Consider the following 19,902-nt stretch of genomic DNA (forward strand, 5'->3'; position numbering starts at 1 on the left):
TCCTCATGTGTTAAGCCTTACATTCCTGGGATCATTCTTGTGAACCTCCTCTGGACCCTCTCCAGGGCCAGCACATCCTTCCTGAGATACGGGGCCCACAATTGCTCACAATATTCTAAATACGGTCTGACCAGAGCCTTATAAAGCCTCAGCAGCACATCCCTGCTTTTATATTCTAGTCCTCTCGAAATAAATGCCAACATTGCATTTGCCTTCCTAACTACTGACTCAACCTGCAAGTTAACCTTAAGAGAACCCTGGACTAGGACTCCCAAGTCCCCTTGCACTCCAGATTTCTGAATTCTCTCCCCATTTAAAAAATAGTCTATGCCTCTATTCTTCCTACCAAAGTGCATGACCTCACACTTCCCCACGTTGCATTCCATCTGCCACTTCTTTGCCCATTCTCCTAACCTGTCCAAATCCTTCTGCAGCCTCCCCACCTCCTCAATACTACCTGTCCCTCCACCTATCTTTTTATCATCTGCAAACTTAGCCAGGATGCCCTCAGTTCCTGAAAAGTTGTGGTCCCAACACTGACCCCTGCGGAACTCCACTAGTCACCGGCCGCCATCCTGAGAAGGACCCCCTTATCCCCACTCTCTGCCTCCTGCCAGACATCCAATCTTCTATCCATGCTAGTACCTTGCCTCTAACACCATGGGCTCTCATCTTACTGAGCAGCCTCCTGTGCGGCACCTTGTCAAAGGCCTTCTGGAAGTCCAAGTAGATAACATCCATTGGCTCTCCTTTGTCTAACCTACTCATTACCTCCTCAAAGAATTCTAAGATTTGTCAGGCATGACCTCCCCTTGATGAAACCATGCTGACTTTGCCCGATTTTACCATGCACTTCCAAGTATTCCGAAATCTCATCCTTAATAATGGACTCTAAAATCTTACCAACGACCGAGGTCAGGCTAATTGGCCAGTAATTTCCCATCTTTTGGCTCACTCCCTTCTTGAACACGGGGGTTACATTAGCGATTTTCCAGTCCTCTGACACCCTCCCTGACTCCAGTGATTCCTGAAAGATCACCACTAATGCCTCCACTATCTCTTCAGCTATCTCCTTCAGAACTCTGGGGTGTAATCCATCTGGTCCAGGTTCTTTATCCACCTTCAGACCTTTCAGTTTTCCTAGCGCCTTCTCCTTGGTAATGGCCACCATACTCACCTCTGCCCCCCGACTCTCTTGAACTTTGGGGATGTCACTCGTGTTTTCCAATGTGAAGACTGACGCAAAGTACCTATTCAGTTCCTCCGCCATTTCTTTGTTCCCCACTACTACTTCTCCAGCGTCATTTTCCAGCGGCCTGATGTCCACTTTTGCCTCTCTCTTACCCTTTATATAAGTAAAAATCTCTTGCAATCTTCTTTTATATTACAGGCTAGTTTACCCTCATATTTAATCTTCTCCCTCCTTATTTATTTTTTAGTGGTCCTCTGTTGGTCTTTGTAGGCTTCCCAATCCCCTAGTTTCCCACTACTCTTCGCCGCATTGTATGCTTTCTCTTTAGCTTTTATGCTGTCCCTGACTTCCCTTGTCAGCCATGGTTGCCTCGTCCTCCCTTTAGTATGCTTCTTCTTCCTCGGGATGAATTTTTGCTGTGTCTCCCAAATTACTCCCAGAAACTCCTGCCATTGCTGTTCCACTGTCTTTCCTGCTAGGCTCATCTCCCAGTCAATTCTGGCCAGCTCCTCCCTCATGCCTCTGTAGTTGCCTTTATTCAACTGTAATACCATTACATCTGATTCCAGCTTTTTCCTCTCAAATTGCAGGGTAAATTCTATCATAATATGGTCACTTCCTCCTAAGGGTTCCTTCACCTTAAGGTCCCTTATCAAATCTGCCTCATTACGCATCACTAAATCAAGAATTACCTGTTCCCTAGTGGGCTCCACCACAAGCTGCTCCAAAAAGCCATCTCGTAGACATTCCACAAATTCCTTTTCTTGGGATCCACTACCAACCTGATTTTCCCAGTCTACCTGCATATTGAAATCCCCCATGATCACTGTAACCTTGCCTTTCTTACACACCTTTTCTATCTCCTGGTGTATCTTGTGCCCCACATCCTGACTGTTCGGAGGCCTGTACATAACTCCCATTATGTTTTTTTTTACCTTTGCGGTTCCTCAACTCTACCCACACAGATTCTACATCATCTGACCCTACATCATTTCTTGCTATCGATTTAATTTCATTTCTTCCTAACAAAGCAACCCCACCCCCTCTCCCAACCTGCCTATCTTTTCGATAGGATGTATATCCTTGGATATTTAGCTCCCAGTCCTGATCCCCTTGCAGCCATGTCTCCGTGATGCCCACCACATCAAACATGCCAATTTCAATCTGCGCCACAAGTTAATTTACCTTATTTTGTATACTGCGTGCAATCAGATACAACACTTTCAGTCCTGTATTTCCTGTCCCCTTTCTCATTGTCGTCCCTTTATCTGATGTGCTTGAAGTTAGATTCCTAGCCCTTTCCAAACACTCCGTCCTATTTTGTGTTCTGGAGACTTTAATAGCCTCTCCTGGGCTCTCCTTTCTTTTCAGTTTTTTCATAATTTTCCATGAAGTTGAATCCACCCCCCCCCACACGCTAACCTGCTGCTTTGTTTCCCATTAGTCATACTTCTTGGAGTTTTACCCTTTCCTCCCCGCCCCACTTTCTAATTTAAAGTCCTTTTGACCACCCTATTTACCCTTTTCGCTAGAACATTGGTCCCAGATCGGTTCAGGTGGAGACCGTCCCAACGGTACAGATCCCTCCTGTTCCAATACTGATGCCAGCGCCCCACGAAATGGAACCCCTCTTTCCCGCACCACTCCTTTAGCCATGTGTTTACTTCCCTTATTCTCGCGCCCCGATGCCAATTTTCACGTGTCTTGGGTAGTAATCTGGAGATTATAACCCTTGAGGACCTGTTCTTTAATTTAGTTCCTAGTTCCTGATAATCCCCAAACAGGTCCTCTTTCCTAGTCTTACCTATGTTATTTGTCCCGACATGGACCACAGCAACTGGATCCTCCCCCTCCCTCTCCAATATCCTTTCAAGCCAGTCAGAGATGTCCCTCACCCTGGCACCGGGCAGGCAACATACCATGCGGGACTCTCAATCCTGCTTCCAAAGGAAGCTATAAATTCCCCTAATTATAGAATCCTCTACAACTACCACTTGTCTTTTTGCTCCCCCCTCTTGAATGGCCTCCTGCGCCACGGTGCCGTGGTCAGCTGGCTCATCCTCCCTACAGCCCTGTTCCTCATCCACACAGGGAGCAAGTACCTCGTACCTGTTGGACAAGGTCAAGAACTGAGGCTCCTCTGTTCCTGAACACAGGATCCCTCTACCTGCCTCACTTGCAGTCACACCCTGCTGACCCTGACCACTTACCGGACTTGAGGTACTTAATCTACCGGGTGTGACCGCCTCCTGATACAAAGTGTCCAGGTAACTCTCCCCCTCCCGGATGTGCCATAGCATCCGGAGCTTGGACTCCAGCTCATCAATTCTGAGCCGGAGTTCCTCCAGCAACCAACACTTGCTGCAGATGTGGTCACTGTGGCTCGCAATGGGATCTGCCAGCTCTCTCATCATACAGCTACAGCACAGCACCTGCCCAGCCATCTCTACTTAGATAATTAATTTATTAATTAGCTTTGCAGTGTTTTTTTTTCAAATTTGGTGCAAATTTCCTACCAACCAATCAGGTCACAGCTTTGCTGTGACATCACTTTTTCAGTTTTGGCTTCAGTTACTCTGTGACCCGAGAGCACCGCTCTGGTGCTCCTCCCTCCGAGTCTGCTCCCTTGAGACAAGGCCGTGAATCCCCAAGGTAAGCTAGATTTATACTCACCGCTCCGGTGCCCCTCCCTGGAGACAAGGCCACGAATCCCCGAGGTAAGCTAGATTTATACTTACCGCTCCGGTGCTCCTCCCTGGAGACAAGACCGCGAATCCCCGAGGTAAGCTAGATTTATACTCACCGCTCTGGTGCTCCTCCCTGGAGACAAGGCCGTGAATCCCCGAGGTAAGCTAGATTTATACTCACCGCTCTGGTGCTCCTCCCACCGAGTCTGCTTCCTGGAGACAAGGCCGCGAATCCCCGAGGTAAGCTAGATTTATACTCACCGCTCTGGTGCTCCTCCCTCCGAGTCTGCTTCCTGGAGACAAGGCCGCGAATCCCCGAGGTAAGCTAGGTTTATACTCACCGCTCCGGTGCTCCTCCCTGGAGACAAGGCCACGAATCCCCGAGGTAAGCTAGATTTATACTCAGCGCTCTGGTGCTCCTCCCTCCGAGTCTGCTTCCTGGAGACAAGGCCGCGAATCCCCGAGGTAAGCTAGGTTTATACTCACCGCTCCGGTGCTCCTCCTTGGAGACAAGGCCGCGAATCCCCGAGGTAAGCTAGATTTATACTTACCGCTCCAGTGCTCCTCCCACCGAGTCTGCTCCCTGGATTACTCACCAATCAGCTGCTTTTTCTTTAAAATCCACTTTCAAAAGAGTGTCCCTCACAGGTCTGGTGCACTCCTGAAGGCACTGCCTCTTCCTCTCTTTTTTTTAAGGTTTGAGGAGGAGGGAGGGATGGAAACACTACAGCAATGTAATGTTTGGGGCTATTCTGTTCTTTGACAGTGGGTCCTCCTCGATTCTCTCCTGAGTCATGGTAGCTGCGATGACTTCTCACCAGCACCCTCTGTTGGTTGAACCGCCTCCTTACAGCGTCAAATGAGCAACAGGAATTTCATTCGGACCCGAGGGAGATATTCATACAATGTGCGGCACTTCAAGATCAGCAACAAAAGAAATGTAAACCCACAGTCACTCAGTAGTACAGAACTTAGATATTGGTGAAAAAAGACATATTGAAGTTGTTTTAACTGAGTTGCTCTCCGCAGATGCTGCCAGACCTGCTGAGTTTTTCCAGGTATTTTTATTTTTGTTTTGGATTTCCATCTTCTGCAGTTTTTTGCTTTTATTGAAGATGTTCATGATGTCCTCATATGGACAAATGCAAGAATACTAAATTTCAAAGCAAACAATTTATACTGCATGAGGAAAGGGTGGTGACTGGTTGGCCAGCCAGCTCTGATTGGTTAAAGCTCTGCCATGGAGAATGCACCAGGGAACAACCATCCCCCATGCTTTTGTTTAATTTTGTCCAGAACCAGGGGACACAATCTACAATAAGGGGAAGCCACTTAGGACCAAGATGAGGAAAAATTTATTTTCTCAGAGGGTTGTGAATCTTTGGAATTCTTTAACCCAGAGGGCCATGGAAGCTCAGTCATTGAGAATGTTTAAGGTAGAGATTGATAGATTCCTGATTAACAATAATCAAAGCGATTATGTGAATAGTGTGGGTAAAAGGCATTGAAGTGCTCGATCAGCCATGATCTTATTGAATGGCGGAGCAGGGTCAACGGGCTAAATGTCCTCCTGTTCCTATGTTCCTAATTCAACAAAAGGCTCCAAGCCTGGACATGATCCTCCTGCCTGTAAAGACAGGTCCCTGTGTATGAATATATGTAGCTTCCAGCAAGTATAAGTGAGCCACATTATGAGCCCGGCTGATAATCTTTGAAATTCAGTGTTCTTGCGTCTGTCCTGATGAGTACAAGATAGAAAGTTTTGACAGGATGTCTCTTTTTTTTTTACAATACTCGAGTGTTAAGGAGGAAAGTGAGGTAGACAGAGGGAAAGGTATAGGGAGAGAATTTCAAAGCTTGGGAACGAGGGAACTGAAGTTCACTAATGGTGGGGCGATTAAAATAGGGAATGTACAAGGCCAGACTCAGAGTAGCGCAGATATCACAGAGGATTTTGGGGTTGGAGGAATTTACAGAGATAGGGAAGGCTGAAGCCATAGAGGGAATTAAAAACAAGGGCGAGAAATTTAAGATCAAATTGCTGCTTGACCAGGAGCCAAGGCATGTCAGGAAGCAGAGGGGTGTTAGGGGAACGGGGCTCACTGTGAGTGAAGACAAGGACAGCAAACGTTTGGATGACTTAAAGTTTATGGAGGGTAGAATATGGGAGACCGGCCAGGAGTGTGTTGGAATAGTCGAGTCTGGGGGTACCACTGGCAAGGATGAGGGTTTCAGCAACAGATACACTGAGACAGGGTGAGGTCGGGTGATATTACAGAGGTGGAAACAGGCTCACTTTAGCTACTCTCTTTCCTTTTATATTCCTGTGGAAGCTCTTTATATTTGTTTTTATATTTCTTGCCAATTTACTTTCACAATCAATTTTCTCCCTCTTCATTAGATTTTTAGCCATCATGAGGTTGGGTGATGTTACAGAGTTGGAAACAGGCGATCTTAGTGATGGCACAGATATGAGGTCAGAAACTCATCTCGAGATCAAATATAACACCGAGTGAACAGACTGGTTTAATCTCAGCCTGTTCCCAGGGAGAGGGGTGGAGTTGGTATCTGGGAAATGGAGATTGGAGCAGGGACTGAAAACAGTGTCTTCAGTCTTCTCAGTGTTTAATTGGAGTTAATTAGTCATCAGGAAGAGAAGCAGTAACCAGAATGGGCCATGAGACTGATCCCAGGTTTAACTTAGTTAGAGAGGAAGAGAAGGAAGGAAGGAAACCCTGGGAGGTTTGAAGAAACCACCTTCACAATCGCTCATTAAATCTCCACACTGTGAGTTTTGGACACAAGGTTAACATCTGCTATTCTGTGTGGTCGGTCAGCGGGTTTCAGATTAATGTTTTGTCACGAGTAATCACTGAAGTGAATGATCAGACATGTTGTTATCTCCAGTTGTACAAGTTTGTTTAAAAGATACAGAAAGAATTATCCAGAACTCTTTGGATTTCAGCACAGGGAGGAGGGAGAGTATGTGGGACGGGGATTTGCAGCTTTGAGTAAACAAGAGAGGAAAAAATGGTCCATAGAAACTAGAATTGTGTGTTCTGAATTGCTATCCTGTACTGACAGTGATGGCTCTTGTAAACTCCTTTTACAGAGAATTAGAAGGGGAGGATTTGCAGATGGGAAACTCAAACCAAACATCACATCAAGATCTGACAGAGTCACTCGATTCATCAGGACCTGAATATCATCACCTTTGAATGTGGACAGAGAATCGTTTGTCTGTTCTGTCTGTAGGGAAAGATTTCAAACATCAGTGTGACTGGAAAAGCACTGAGACGCACACACACCCGAGTGAGAGTGTTCAAGTGAACTGACTGTGGAAAGAGCTTTAACCAGTTACACAGCCTGAAAACACATCACACCATTCACAGTGGGGAGAAACTGTACACGTGTTCTCTGTGTGGACAAGGCTTCAACTGATCATCCAACCTGGAGAGACACAGGGATACCTGCACCATGGAGAAACCATGGAAATGTGAGGAACGTGGGAAAGGATTCAATTACCCATCCCAGATAGAAAAACATCGACGCAGTCACACCGGGGAGAGGCCATTCCCCTGCTCCGAGTGTGGGAAGGGTTTCACTCAGTTATCCCACCTGCTGAGACACCAGCAAGTTCACACTGAGGAGAGAGCATTCACCTGCCCTAAATGTGGAAGGGGATTCACTACATCATCCGACCTGCTGGTACACCAGCGAATTCACACTAGGGAGAGACCATTTACGTGCTCCGAGTGTGGGAAGGGATTCACTCAGTCATCCCACCTGCGAACACACCAATGGGTTCACACTGGGGAGACGCCGTTCCCCTGTCCTGTATGTGGGAAAGGATCCACTAGGTCCTCTGACCTGCTGAAGCATCAGCAGGTTCACACTGGGGAGAAACCGTTCGGCTGTACTTCCTGTGGAAAGAGATTCAGGTCTTTATCCAACCTCAATGTGCACCAGCAAGTTCACACTGGGGAGAGGCCATTCACCTGCTCCGAGTGTGGGAAGGGATTCACTCAGTCAGCTCACCTACTCACACACCAGCGAGTTCACTCTGTGGAGAGTCCATTCACCTGCTCTGTATGTGAGAAAGGATTCACTCGGTCCTTTGACCTCCTGAAACACCAGCGAATTCACACTGAGGAGAGGCCATTCAGCTGTACTTCCTGTGGAAAGAGATTCAGGTCTTCATTCCACCTCACTGTACACCAGCGCATTCACACTGAGGAGAGGCCATTCACCTGCTCTGTATGTGAGAAAAGATTCACTCGGTCCTTTGACCTCCTGAAACACCAGCGAATTCACACTGAGGAGAGGCCATTCAGCTGTACTTCCTGTGGAAAAAGATTCAGATCTTCATTCAGCCTCTATGTACACCAGCAAGTTCACACCAGAGAAAAGCCATTCACCTGCTCCGAGTGTGGGAAGGGATTCGCTCAGTCACCACACCTGCAGAGATACCAACGAGTTCAGAAGTGACTGCAGGAGTTGGATTCTGTTGTTATTGCTGCTGTTAATCACATCCAGGACTGAACCATGCTCATTCTGACAGTTGGGGTTTGTTTCTGCTGATGTTAATAATCCTTGTAACTGGGCTGGAGTTTAATATTCTGGATCTATAGCTGATTGTGTTGTCGGGGCTGCAATGTCCCTTTAAGAACCGCTATCTCTGATCTTTCCCCATAATTCAGGAACTCTCATCAGAAATTACTTTACAACAAGATTCTGAACTTTTACTTCAATCCTAAATTGATCTTTGGTACAAACTCTACAATTAAGTGCCTGAGAGGTTCCACTGATTAACATCTCCAATTAGAAAGTGCTGATTAATCCTTGCTGACAATTCTTACTGACTTGCACATTGTTCACAGTGACACCTCCGTTATCCATCAGGAAGGGGAATGGGAATTGGTGGAGAATCGAGAGTTCCCAAATGTTACCCCTCCCGCCTGATACAGAAATCCCCTCGACACAGGAATGGAGACAAGTTCAATCCAAGTATTGGACTGTAAGAAATCACTGCCTAATAACCTTATAACATTTTCAGAAGTATATGGAATATTGAAGAAGTAGCTTTATTTTCTCTCTCATGAAGAAAGCTTCCATAGCAGCTTGCTGGCTGACAAACACAGGACAGGCCTGTTATCTCTGCCAAGGACATGTCTCTAGCACAGGCCCTGAAACAAGACATTTCTAACCCTGATACAATTGGATCTCATGACCCATCCGTAAACCAACTGTCTGTGTAAAGGTTAAAACAGGCTCTTGAGAGCACAGAGATATTGACGTGATCCACACTGGCTTCAACCCAACACCCACACTCTGGCTCACACCAGTTAACCGTTCAGAGGAGACTGTCACCACCAGCTACAGAGACCAGCACTCACTCTGCATCATCCGTCCGTTTGTCCTCCGGGACCAGTAAACCCTTCTCACCTGTCAGACAATATTTAAATTGTTGCTTCTCACTAAACTACTTTCAAATCGCTTCTGAGCTCGACCCCGTTTTTGGGTAATCTGTGACTCCCGAACCTAAATCTTACCAGCCATAATGAAGAGGGCAGTTCTGGTCATCATATTATAGAAAAAGATATTGAGTCACTGGATCAGGCCTAGAGCAGGTTTAAAATGATGGTACCAGAAATGTGAAGGTAAATATATTAGGAAAGGATTGACATGCTTGGTCTGTCTTCTCTTGAGAAAATAAGGCTGAGGTTAGTCGAGGTTTTTAAGATGATGAGAGGTTTTGTTCGAGTGGATACAGAGAGAACATTTCCTCTTGTGGGGAAGAGCATAACCATCAAAATAAGACAGTCAACAAGAAATCCAATAGGGAATTCAGAAGAAACTTCTTCACCCAAAGAGTGTTGAGAAAGTGGAACTCACTACCACTGGGAGCGGTGAAAGTTTTTTTAATTCATTCGTGAGGTGTGGGCTTCAGTGGCTGGGCCAGCAGTTATTGCCCATCCCTAGTTGCTCTCGAGAAGTTGGTGGTGAGCTGCCTTCTTGAACCATTGCAGTCCATGTGGTGTAGGTACACCCACAGGGTAAAGTGAATCGTATAGCTTTTGTTTAGTTGGGAAAGGCGCAATGCATGGATGTGTTCTTTTTTTGCAAAGCACAGGGCCCTGTGTGTGAATATATGTAGCTTCTAGCATGTGTAAGTGAGCCACACAGTGAGTCTGACTGATAATCTTAAATTGGTTGTTTGTATAACTCTTGGCACAATCAGGATTGTTTAGTAAGTGTTGTCCAATGATGGAATCACATCCAATATTATTTAAGGGGAAACTGGACAAGCACAAGAGGGAGAAGGGAATAGATGGTTATGTTGATAGAATGAGATGAGGAAAGACTGCCTAACCAGCATAAATAGTTTCTATTTGCTCTCTGTTCCCCTAAATGTGCCCAATTCTCCTGTTAGTGTCACTATTAATCACATCCAGATAGAGCACATTCTGCCTCTTGGTGATTGCTAGGTAACCGCAGCACCATTGAACTTATAAAAAATTCATTTATGGGCTGTGGGATTTTCTGGCGGGGCCATCCCTAGTTGCCCTTGAGAATGTGGCTGTGACTTGGATGAAGGATTGGTGGCTAGATTTGCTGATGACACAAAGATAGGTAGGAAAGTAAATTGTGGAGATGACATTAAAGAGGCTGCAAAGTGACATAGATAGGTTAAATGAGTGGGCAAAGGTCTGGCAGATGGAGTATAATGTGGGCAAATGTGAAATTGTTCATTTTGGCAGGAAGAATAAAGAAGCTTATCTAACTGGTGGGAGATTGCAGAGCTCTGAGATTCAGAGGGATCTGGGTGTCCTTGTGTATGAATCACAAAAGGTTAGTTTGCAGGTACAGCAGGTAATTAGGAAGGTTAATGGAATGTTATTGTTTATTGTGAAGGGAATTGATTACTAAAGTAGGGAGGTTATGCTTCAGTGATACAGGGCACTGGTAAGACCACATCTGGAGTACTGTGTAAATACTGGTCACCTTATTTGAAGAAAGATGTCAATGCCTTAGAAGTTTTTCCAGCAATTTTTGTTTGTGTTTCAGATTTCCAGCATCTGCAGTATTTTGCTTTTAAACTTTCAGACAATGTATTCCAGATGATAACAACTGACTGTGGAATGAAATGTTTTCTCATGGTGACCTGTCTGCTGTGAAACTCCTGTCTGAGTTTCTAACTTAATTGCAACTTCTCTTTCCCATGAGGAGAGACTGGAGAAACTGGGGATCTTTTCATCAGAACTAAGCAGGATGAAAGGATATGTGAGCAAGGAGTTCAACACTGGGTCAAGGACATGGTCCAGAATATTACAGACACTTCTTGTCCTTCAGGATCTGTGTCTAGGGAAGAAGCTGATGTGTTTATCTCATCATCATCGAGGTGAGCAACTATTGTCAGAATCAAACACTCTCCAAGAAAACACAGCATGGATTAGATACAGAGTAAACCCATCAGCCTGTCCCCCGGAGACAGATACTGAGGGACAGGGAGTATCCGGGACAATGACATTTCTAACGCAGTCAGGTAGAAATTGATCCTGTTTCTCTCCCCATTAATCCTGAGCTCCACACGGCTCGAATCCTCCTCCTGTTTCCCTCCCTGTAACAGCACTGAGCTAAAGCCAGCCCATAATCAGCAGGGCTCAGGGAGAATGGTTACTAGGCACTGCAGTGATGTCATAAAGCAGCGTCATTCAGTCCAGCTGGTCCTCTCCCTGTCCCTTTAAAGGTGGAGAACTGGGACATCCTGTCCCCAAACACATCCCACCCTGTTAACACTGAGAATCCCAGGGTGGAGAACTGGGACATCCTGTCTCCAAACACATCCCACCCTGTTCACACTGAGAATCCCAGGGTGGAGAACTGGGACATCCTGTCTCCAAACACATCCCACCCTGTTCACACTGAGAATCCCAGGGTGGGGAACTGGGACATCCTGTCTCCAAACACATCCCACCCTGTTCACACTGACAATCCCAGGGTGGAGAACTGGGACATCCTGTCTCCAAACACATCCCACCCTGTTCACACTGAGAATCCCAGTATTTGGGAGGTGACAGCATGTTGGAACAGTGAGGAGAAGAGAGGGAGGTTGGAGATGGGGCAGTAAGGACGGTGGGGTGAAAGGGTTGTTTTTTGAGGAGGGGGTGGTGATGGCAGATTTGAAGGAGAGAGTGACAGTAACTGAAGAGATAGAAATGTTAACAATCTCAGCGAACATGGGGAAGTTGGGTAATCAGCAGTTTAGTGGGAATAGGGTCGATGGAGCAGGAGGTGGGTCTCATGGACAAGATGAACACTGAGAGGGCAGGAAGAGAGATGGGAGAGAATCTGAAGAAAGATGTGGGTTCAGGGCTCAGACAAGGGGGATCTTTAGAGACACTTTGTCCCGGTGGGTTAGTGGAAGGGAGGGAGGCAGCTGATCAGATTGTCTCAATCTTAGTGACAAAGAAGCTCCATGAGCTCCTCACACTTGTTGATGGTGAGGATGGAGGAGACAGAGAGAGAGGGAGAGCCCCTCAAAAGGAACTGACTTGTGTTAGAGCTATTAAAACAAAGTTTGCATTCAGCACAAAGCTGATTGATTTGATTTTTAGCCAGGTCATTAAAGCTTATAACCGAGTTGGGGTTTACTAACATCAGCATAAACAAACCCCATTGAACACAGTTCAGTCCTGGATGTGATTAACAGCAAAATCCAATCACTGTCGTTACTCATGAACTTGCTGGTGTGTCAGCAGGGTGGAGGAATCAGTGAATTTCACCCCACACTGAGGGCAGGTGAACGGCCTCTCCCTAGTGTGAGTGCGCTGGTGTACAGTGAGTTGAGATGACCACCTGAACCCAATCCCACACTGAGAGCAGCTGAATGGTCTCTCGTCAGTGTGAACACGCTGATGGGACATCAGACCCCAGGAGCTTTTATAGCACTTCCCACAGTCTGTGCATTTGAAAGGTCTCTCCCCAGTGTGAACTCGCTGGTGTTTCAGGAGTTTGGATGACTGGGTGAATCCCTTCCCACACTCGGAGCAGGTGAACGGTCTCTCCCCAGTGTGACTGCGCCGATGCGTTTCCAGCTCAGATGGGGTTCTGAATCCCTTCCCACACTCCCCACATTTCCACGGACTCTCCCCGTGACTGTGCTTGCGTCTCAACAGGCCAGATGATCGGCTGAAGCCTCGTCCACACACAGAACACATGTACGGTTTCTCCCCACTGTGAACGGTGCTTTTTCCTTCCATGTTCAAAATCCAATCATATTCAGGTTACAATAAATTGGCAACTCATTCAGATCCTGAAGTGATGTTTGGTTTGAGTTTCCCGACTGAAAATCCTCTCCTAACACCCTATGAAATTGATTTAAAACAGAAAAAAGGGAGTGATAGAGAACCCACAAAAACACAAAGGCAGGTTGTGAAATTGAGCTGAATGAATCTGGGAATTTGTGGGGCCGGCACTAGGAAAAAGTGACCATGAAAACTGCTGGATTGTCATAAAAACCCAAGTGGTTCACTAATGCCCATCAGGGAAGGGAACCTGCCGCCCGGTCTGGGCCTACACAAGACTCTGGCCTCTATAAGAACACAAGAAATAAGAACGAGAAAAGATCTAACATCCTGTCAAGCCTGCTCCACCATTCAATATGATCATGGCTGAATTTGGGCTTCAACTCCACTTTCCCACCCACTCCCCATATCCCTCGACTCCCTCAGAGACCAAAAATCTCCCCATCTCAGCCTGAAATATATTCAATGATGGAGCATCCACAACTCGCTGGGCTGGAGAATTCAATGTGACAGAGAGAGAAAAAGAGAGAGGGGATTGGGAGAGACAGAGGGAGGAGGTTAGAGAACAAAGCACAGGATGTCAGTAAACAGAATTCAAGCACATGGGATTGGGGTAATATACTGCAATGGATTGAGAATTGGTGAACAGACAGGAAACAGAGAGTCGGAATAAACGTCTTATTCTCAGGATGACAGGCTGTTACTTGTGGGGTACTCCAAGGATCACTGCTTGGCCCACAGCCATTCACAAACTATACAAATGATTTGAAGGCACCCATTTAAGAAGCACCTAAATTTTCACATTCTCATCCTTGTTTTCCCCATGGTTGTGATCATTCCTATCTCTGTAACCTCCTCCAGGCTCACAACGCCCCCCGAGATATCCACGCTCCTCGAATTCAGACTTCCTGAGAATTCCTGATTTTAATCACTCCATCCCTGATTGCCATTCTGTCAGTTTCCAAGGGCCAAGCTCTGGAATTCCCTCCCTAAACTCTCCACCTCTCTACTTCATTTTCATCCTTTAAGATGCTCCTTCAAACCGACCTCTTTGACCAAATTATTGGTCACCTGCCCGAACATCTCCTCCTGTGGCTCAGGGTCAAACCTTGTTTCGCAACATTTCCGTGAAATATTGCAGAAAACAGTATAACATTAAATGTGCGATATAAACACAAAATATTATTGTTGATTTGGAACATATATCACTGTTCCTTCATTACCACTGGGTGAATAACCTGTAACTCCTTACCTAACAGCATTGTGGGAGCACCTTCACCACACAGACTGCAGCGGTTCAAGAAGGTCAAACATCATCTTCCCGACAGGCAACTGGGGGTCACAATGTTTGCTGGTATCTGTGGAGAATGAAACAGAGTTAATGTTTCAGGGTGTGCAGAATCATTTGCAGGGAATAAACATGCTGCAGAATTTGTTTGGTTAACATAAGCTCAGAAGTGGAAGAGAAATGGACTATAGTGCAGGAAAAACAATTCTTGACTATGGAAGGTACTGTGGGAAGATAAAGCTGGTAAGACAGCAACACATGGTCGGGATGGGCAGCAGAGGAAACCTCATTGAGACACAGTTGGTAGAAGTAGCAGTAAAACCCTAAACAGAGCTAAAATACACCCAGTATTAGGGACAGAGGGAGTTAGACAATGGCAGAGAGGTGATCAGGGAGGGCAGAGGTGAAACAGAGCAATAGATGGACATGGATTCAGAACCACGGTAAATGAGTCACACCAGTCATGGAACCTCTCACAGACACAGAGCGTAGAACTAAAACCTAAACTAAAAGTTGTAGCTGAGTGGTGAAAAATACTCACCTCTGAAACAATTTCAGTTTTCAATTTTAAAATCTCCTGCTGGAGCCTGCAGTTGGAAAGATATCAGAATCACTGGAGTCAGAGAAAAATCTCCCAGTTGAGGAAATACCCGGGGAGCGGATGATGTCACCATGTAATTGTCGACGTGTGATGATGTCACTGTGTAATTGTCGATGTGTGATGATGTCACACACACGGACACAGAACATCTGGGTCTGTACAAACCAGTGATCACCACACCTTATGAAGGATGGAAGGGTCCTGAGGTATATATGAGGTAGATAAAGAAAAACTATTTCCGTTAACTGATCGTAAAAGGGTTATGGGAGACAGTTTAAAGATTTTGTGAAGATCTACAAGGGGGATATGAGGAAAAAAGTTCACACAGTGAGCAGTAATGACCTGGAAGTCAATGCTTACACTCAGAGACCGATAATATCCAGGTCCGGATGAATCGACTGATTCTTGCAGACTCTGATGTGATGATTGGTTTGAATTTCCAATCTGCAAAACCTCATCTTCTGGTATCCTGTGAATGGAATTAACAAAATCCGTCATTGTCAGTGCAGGATAGAAATTGCGAAGAGACAAACATTTTTCTTGGTCTGAGATTACTTTGTCTAAATCCTCCCCTTCTAACCCCCTGTAAAAGGAGTTTCCAAAATCCATGGATATAAATGCACAACATTGTCTTCTCCTGCTATCTGGACCAGGATGACCGCGCATGCGCCCTGCTGCACATTGCCCCCTATAAAGATGGCGGCCGTTACCCTGGGCCTGGCGAAGAGAGAAATCCAGACTTTTTCGGCCCGTTTTCTGCAAACACAAGACCGGTACCTTGTTATTTCGGGTCTTCGGCCTGCACTGTGTCTTTATGAAGCCTCCCTGCCCACTCCGCTGGCTCCATTTCTCCTCACACACCCACTAACTGTTAGTTTGTTCCACTCGACATTCTCTCACCCGCTCTGAGCAGCTTAAGTCACAGATCCGCACTGCGCATGCTCATGAAAGAGACCACAATGCGCATGCTCCAATCATACACCGCAATGCGCATGTGCGGAGTTGCTGCTCTAATGAGGATAGGACACATTCTGTCCCGCAGCGATTGCTGGGTGTCCACTCCGCCATTGAACGATAACGTTGTAAAATCGATACCCAAGTTCAGTAATCAGAATACGATGGGTGCCATAGGGCGATGATATAAAATTGTCGAAACAATTGATACAGCAATTAAAATGCTCTGTATCCGCCATAATTCTCTCCTGGATGTAGTACTTAGATCTGAACTCAATGGAGTCTCAGCAGATGGGGTATTTTTCACAATACATGGAACATTTAAACCGTGTCTTGCCAGTAGGAATGCTCTGACTGTGGATTAAATCCTTTGAATATTAAAGTTGGTGTGTTTACTGCTTTGCAAACTGAATAAATCCCTTTGTACACGTAAAGTATCTGGATGGTCTCGCACTAGTGCGACTGTGTTGCTGTGTCAGTACTGGGGCAATAGAGTTCAATTTTCAGCTTGTTCCGACGAGTTTACTTACACATTTTCAGCTGAAAATTGGGCCTCAAACTCTTCTCGTCATGGGTTCCACATTCTTTGCACTAATTAGTTAAAGAAAATCAAAATGCTGCAGATGTTGGATTTCTGAAATAAAAGAAACCAGAAAATTCTGGAATTCTCAGCAGATCTGATAGCGTCTGTGGCGAGAAAAACATATTTTTTATTTCAGGTCTGTAACCTTTCAACACAACTGCACTACATCTGTGCACAAATCTGGCAGAACAGGAATGAAAACCAATAACAGGCAAGGCACCAAAAAGCTCGAAGGGAGACCCAGCTGTATGACAGCTGGTTCCTGGTGACATGGATGTGTCTGCAGTGGGTGGGATCAGACTGTTTCCATGTTTCAACAATCAATGTCTCACCTGTTCTTTTCGAAGAGTGAAACTGACAGAGAACAATTGTCATTTCAGTGTTGGCAATTTGAAGCTTTAACTCGCTGCCTCAGTTTAAGATACCTTGCAGGTTTTGCTTGTGTGAGTCTCTGTTATATGATTGGTAGGCATTTGGCAGGAACCCGGAAGGGTAGCAGTTTAAGACCATCAGGAACGAAGTCTTTGATGTTTTCTCCCCATCATCATTCATTGCCACACAGTTCCGGGGTGACAATGGGCACTTTAGCTGCAGGTAAATGTTCGCCAAACGTTGCCAACTCAACTTTTATGCAATAGATTCCCTAACTGATATGTTTTTCATGAATATTCATTTCAAACATAATGAGAAAACATTTAGACCTACCATGTACCAACGTCTAATCCATCTGAAATCTATGAAGTTATTGGATTCAAACAAACCCATCAATAATTCTCTTCCTCAGCTCCACAGTGAGTGAAACAGGGAAAAGCAGCAATATTCCAGCCCCACACTTTCCAATCACCCGCTGCCAGCAGAAAGCGGCGACTGCAGCTTCAATCAGCGGGTTACTGCCCATCCCTGGGACACAAGATACTCCAACCCGGACCAAACCTCCAAATACACCGAGCACAGGCTCAGGAAAACACAGGGAGATTATATCCCGATCACTAAGCCTCCGAGCACCATTTACAGAATACCCGAGTGAGTGAGGCACAAATAAAAGTCAGACCAACTTTCTAAATCTTTTCATTGTAAAATTCCTTCATTTTACAGAAAAGCTGACTGTTGTGAATCTGAAAATGAGCACCATGGGATTTGTGTTATCGAGTGACTTGTTTTCCATTGTTTATCCAACAGGTTTGCAATTCAATTTGTTTTGGATACTGAAGCGATTCTGATTTCAAAATGAGGACACAAAGCAGCTAAATATTAAATCCAGGAACAGATCCTGAGGGAAATGGATCACAGTGTTCGGAAGGAGATGCAGCTGAGAAGTGGAAACTGTGAATGATGTTATTGATTATTGAGTGGAAAGCAGTGGGCCCTTGGTCAATCATCATGGCCGAGTGGTTAAATGGATGATTTCAAAATCCGTTGGGGTTTCCCCAGGTAGAGTCAAATCTTACCGACTGTGGTTCTTGTTATTGCTGATTTCAACCAGGTGTCTACAGATCTATCGGGTCAATGGGAGGAAAAGCATCCTAAAATCCACTTTCGCTCTGAAGGAGCGCCATACGGACTCGAATCGTTAACTCAGTTTCTTTCTCCACAGGAGCTGCGAGACCTGCTGAGTTTTTCCAGCATTTTCTGTTTTTATTTCATATTTCCAGCATCCACAGCATTTTGTTTTTATCGAAAAATTCTCGTGGTTTTTGGGCTCTATGGGAATGAAGGACTATCGGGATCGGGTGGGAAATTAGTGTTGAGGCTGGAGATCAGCCAGGATCTTATTAAGTGACGGAGGAGGCTTGTGGGGCCTTATGACGTATTGTTGCTGCTTTGCTTCTGTTCTGTTTCAGGAGCGACACCAGCCAAGGAAATGGGAAGTAACAGCCTGAGCTTGATAGTGTGGCCGAGCAGTCTAAGGTGCTAGATTGTACTTTTACTTTCTATAGAGGGATCGGTTTGAAGCTTACATTGACCAAAATTGCACTTTCAGAACTCCCATTGATCGAAGAAATGCCAGCCTAAAGTTAAAGCAGGCGTGTGCGGTGTTTCACTTAAACAGGAAGAGCGAGGGGAAACAATACAAATATAAATTGCTGTGGAGAAAAGGCAGGTTGTCAAAGTCGCTGAATTCCTCTTCCATCGGCCGGCACGGACACCAGAGGCCTCATGTCCTCCTCCTCTGCTGTCCCCATCTATGCTTGTATACCATAGGGCCAGTCGTCATCGCCGAGTTGTTAAAGTTGTTAAAGGTCATTCCCGTTTTTTTCACTATGCCTGATTTTAACTGTGTCTACAGAGTTAATTATCGGTTAAATTGAATAAAATCCATCCAAACACTCTGGAGTTTTCCTATTTCTGTTCATTCACGAAACTTGCAGTTGGAGCTGGGAAAAAAATATTATTGTCATGCTTGCTTTCTGTGTGTTTGTCTCTTCTTAGAAACAATCCCTTGCCCTCTCACACTCGGTGTATATGTCTGTTTTTATTCCTCTGTGTGTGTCAATGTGGTTCCGTTCCCGAGGGGGTGAATATATTTTTACCAGCATAAACCTTATTCACAATCGTTGTGCAGCTTCATATTAAAATGTTACAGAGAAAAATATCAGGATGAAAGATGCAAGAGGAGTTTGCAATGTTTGGAAGGAGGTGCAGCTAAGAAGTGGGAGACATGAACGATGTTATTGATGATTGAGAGGAATGCATTGCGACCTTGGGGATTTTGTAGGTCGATTACCTTCTACACTTTGAAATTCAGAACAAGCTGAGGCTCTAGGTGGAAAACAACAGTTGTTTACATGTATGTTGGCATATGGGGCCTTTTTTTCTGTGTGCCCGGCTAGCTCAGTCGGTAGAGCATGAGACTCTTAATCTCAGGGTCGTGGGTTCGAGCCCCACGTTGGGCGCTGTAGTATTTTTTTAAATCTTGCTGCTTTTAAGGGAAAGCACCAACCGAAACCCTGTGGCAGCTGTGAAAGTTACAAGGCAGACATTTACCACTGAAAGCAACCGATGCACATAAAATTCAAAGCAATTTCTTGTCGCATTTTTTTCTGCTTCTGTCCCTGCCTCTGCTCCAGCTCCCGGGTCAATTAGCTGCTTGATGCAGACACAGTCAGTTTATGGGAATGTAAGACACAATACGATAGGTTTGCAGACCATAGAGTAAAAAGACACCAGGATCTCACCTTCCTGATTCTCCCAGATGCTGATTACAGGAATGTGCACAGTGCCCATTACCGACAGTCACACTCTCCTTCCAGTCTTGTGTAGGTTGATCAGCTTTGAAATTGGTTATATT

The 19,902-nt window shown here is 45.5% G+C and overlaps 1 non-coding gene across 1 annotated transcript; it reads left to right on the forward strand.

Moving 5' to 3' along the window:
* Window positions 1–19,434: 19,434 nt before the first annotated feature.
* On the forward strand, window positions 19,435–19,507 carry trnak-cuu (transfer RNA lysine (anticodon CUU)). The gene has a single exon. It is a non-coding gene; the product is annotated as a tRNA-Lys (tRNA).
* Window positions 19,508–19,902: the final 395 nt, after the last annotated feature.

This window comes from Cetorhinus maximus, chromosome 23 (assembly GCF_964194155.1).
Source record: "Cetorhinus maximus chromosome 23, sCetMax3.hap1.1, whole genome shotgun sequence".
Classification (NCBI taxonomy): Eukaryota; Metazoa; Chordata; class Chondrichthyes; order Lamniformes; family Cetorhinidae; genus Cetorhinus; species Cetorhinus maximus.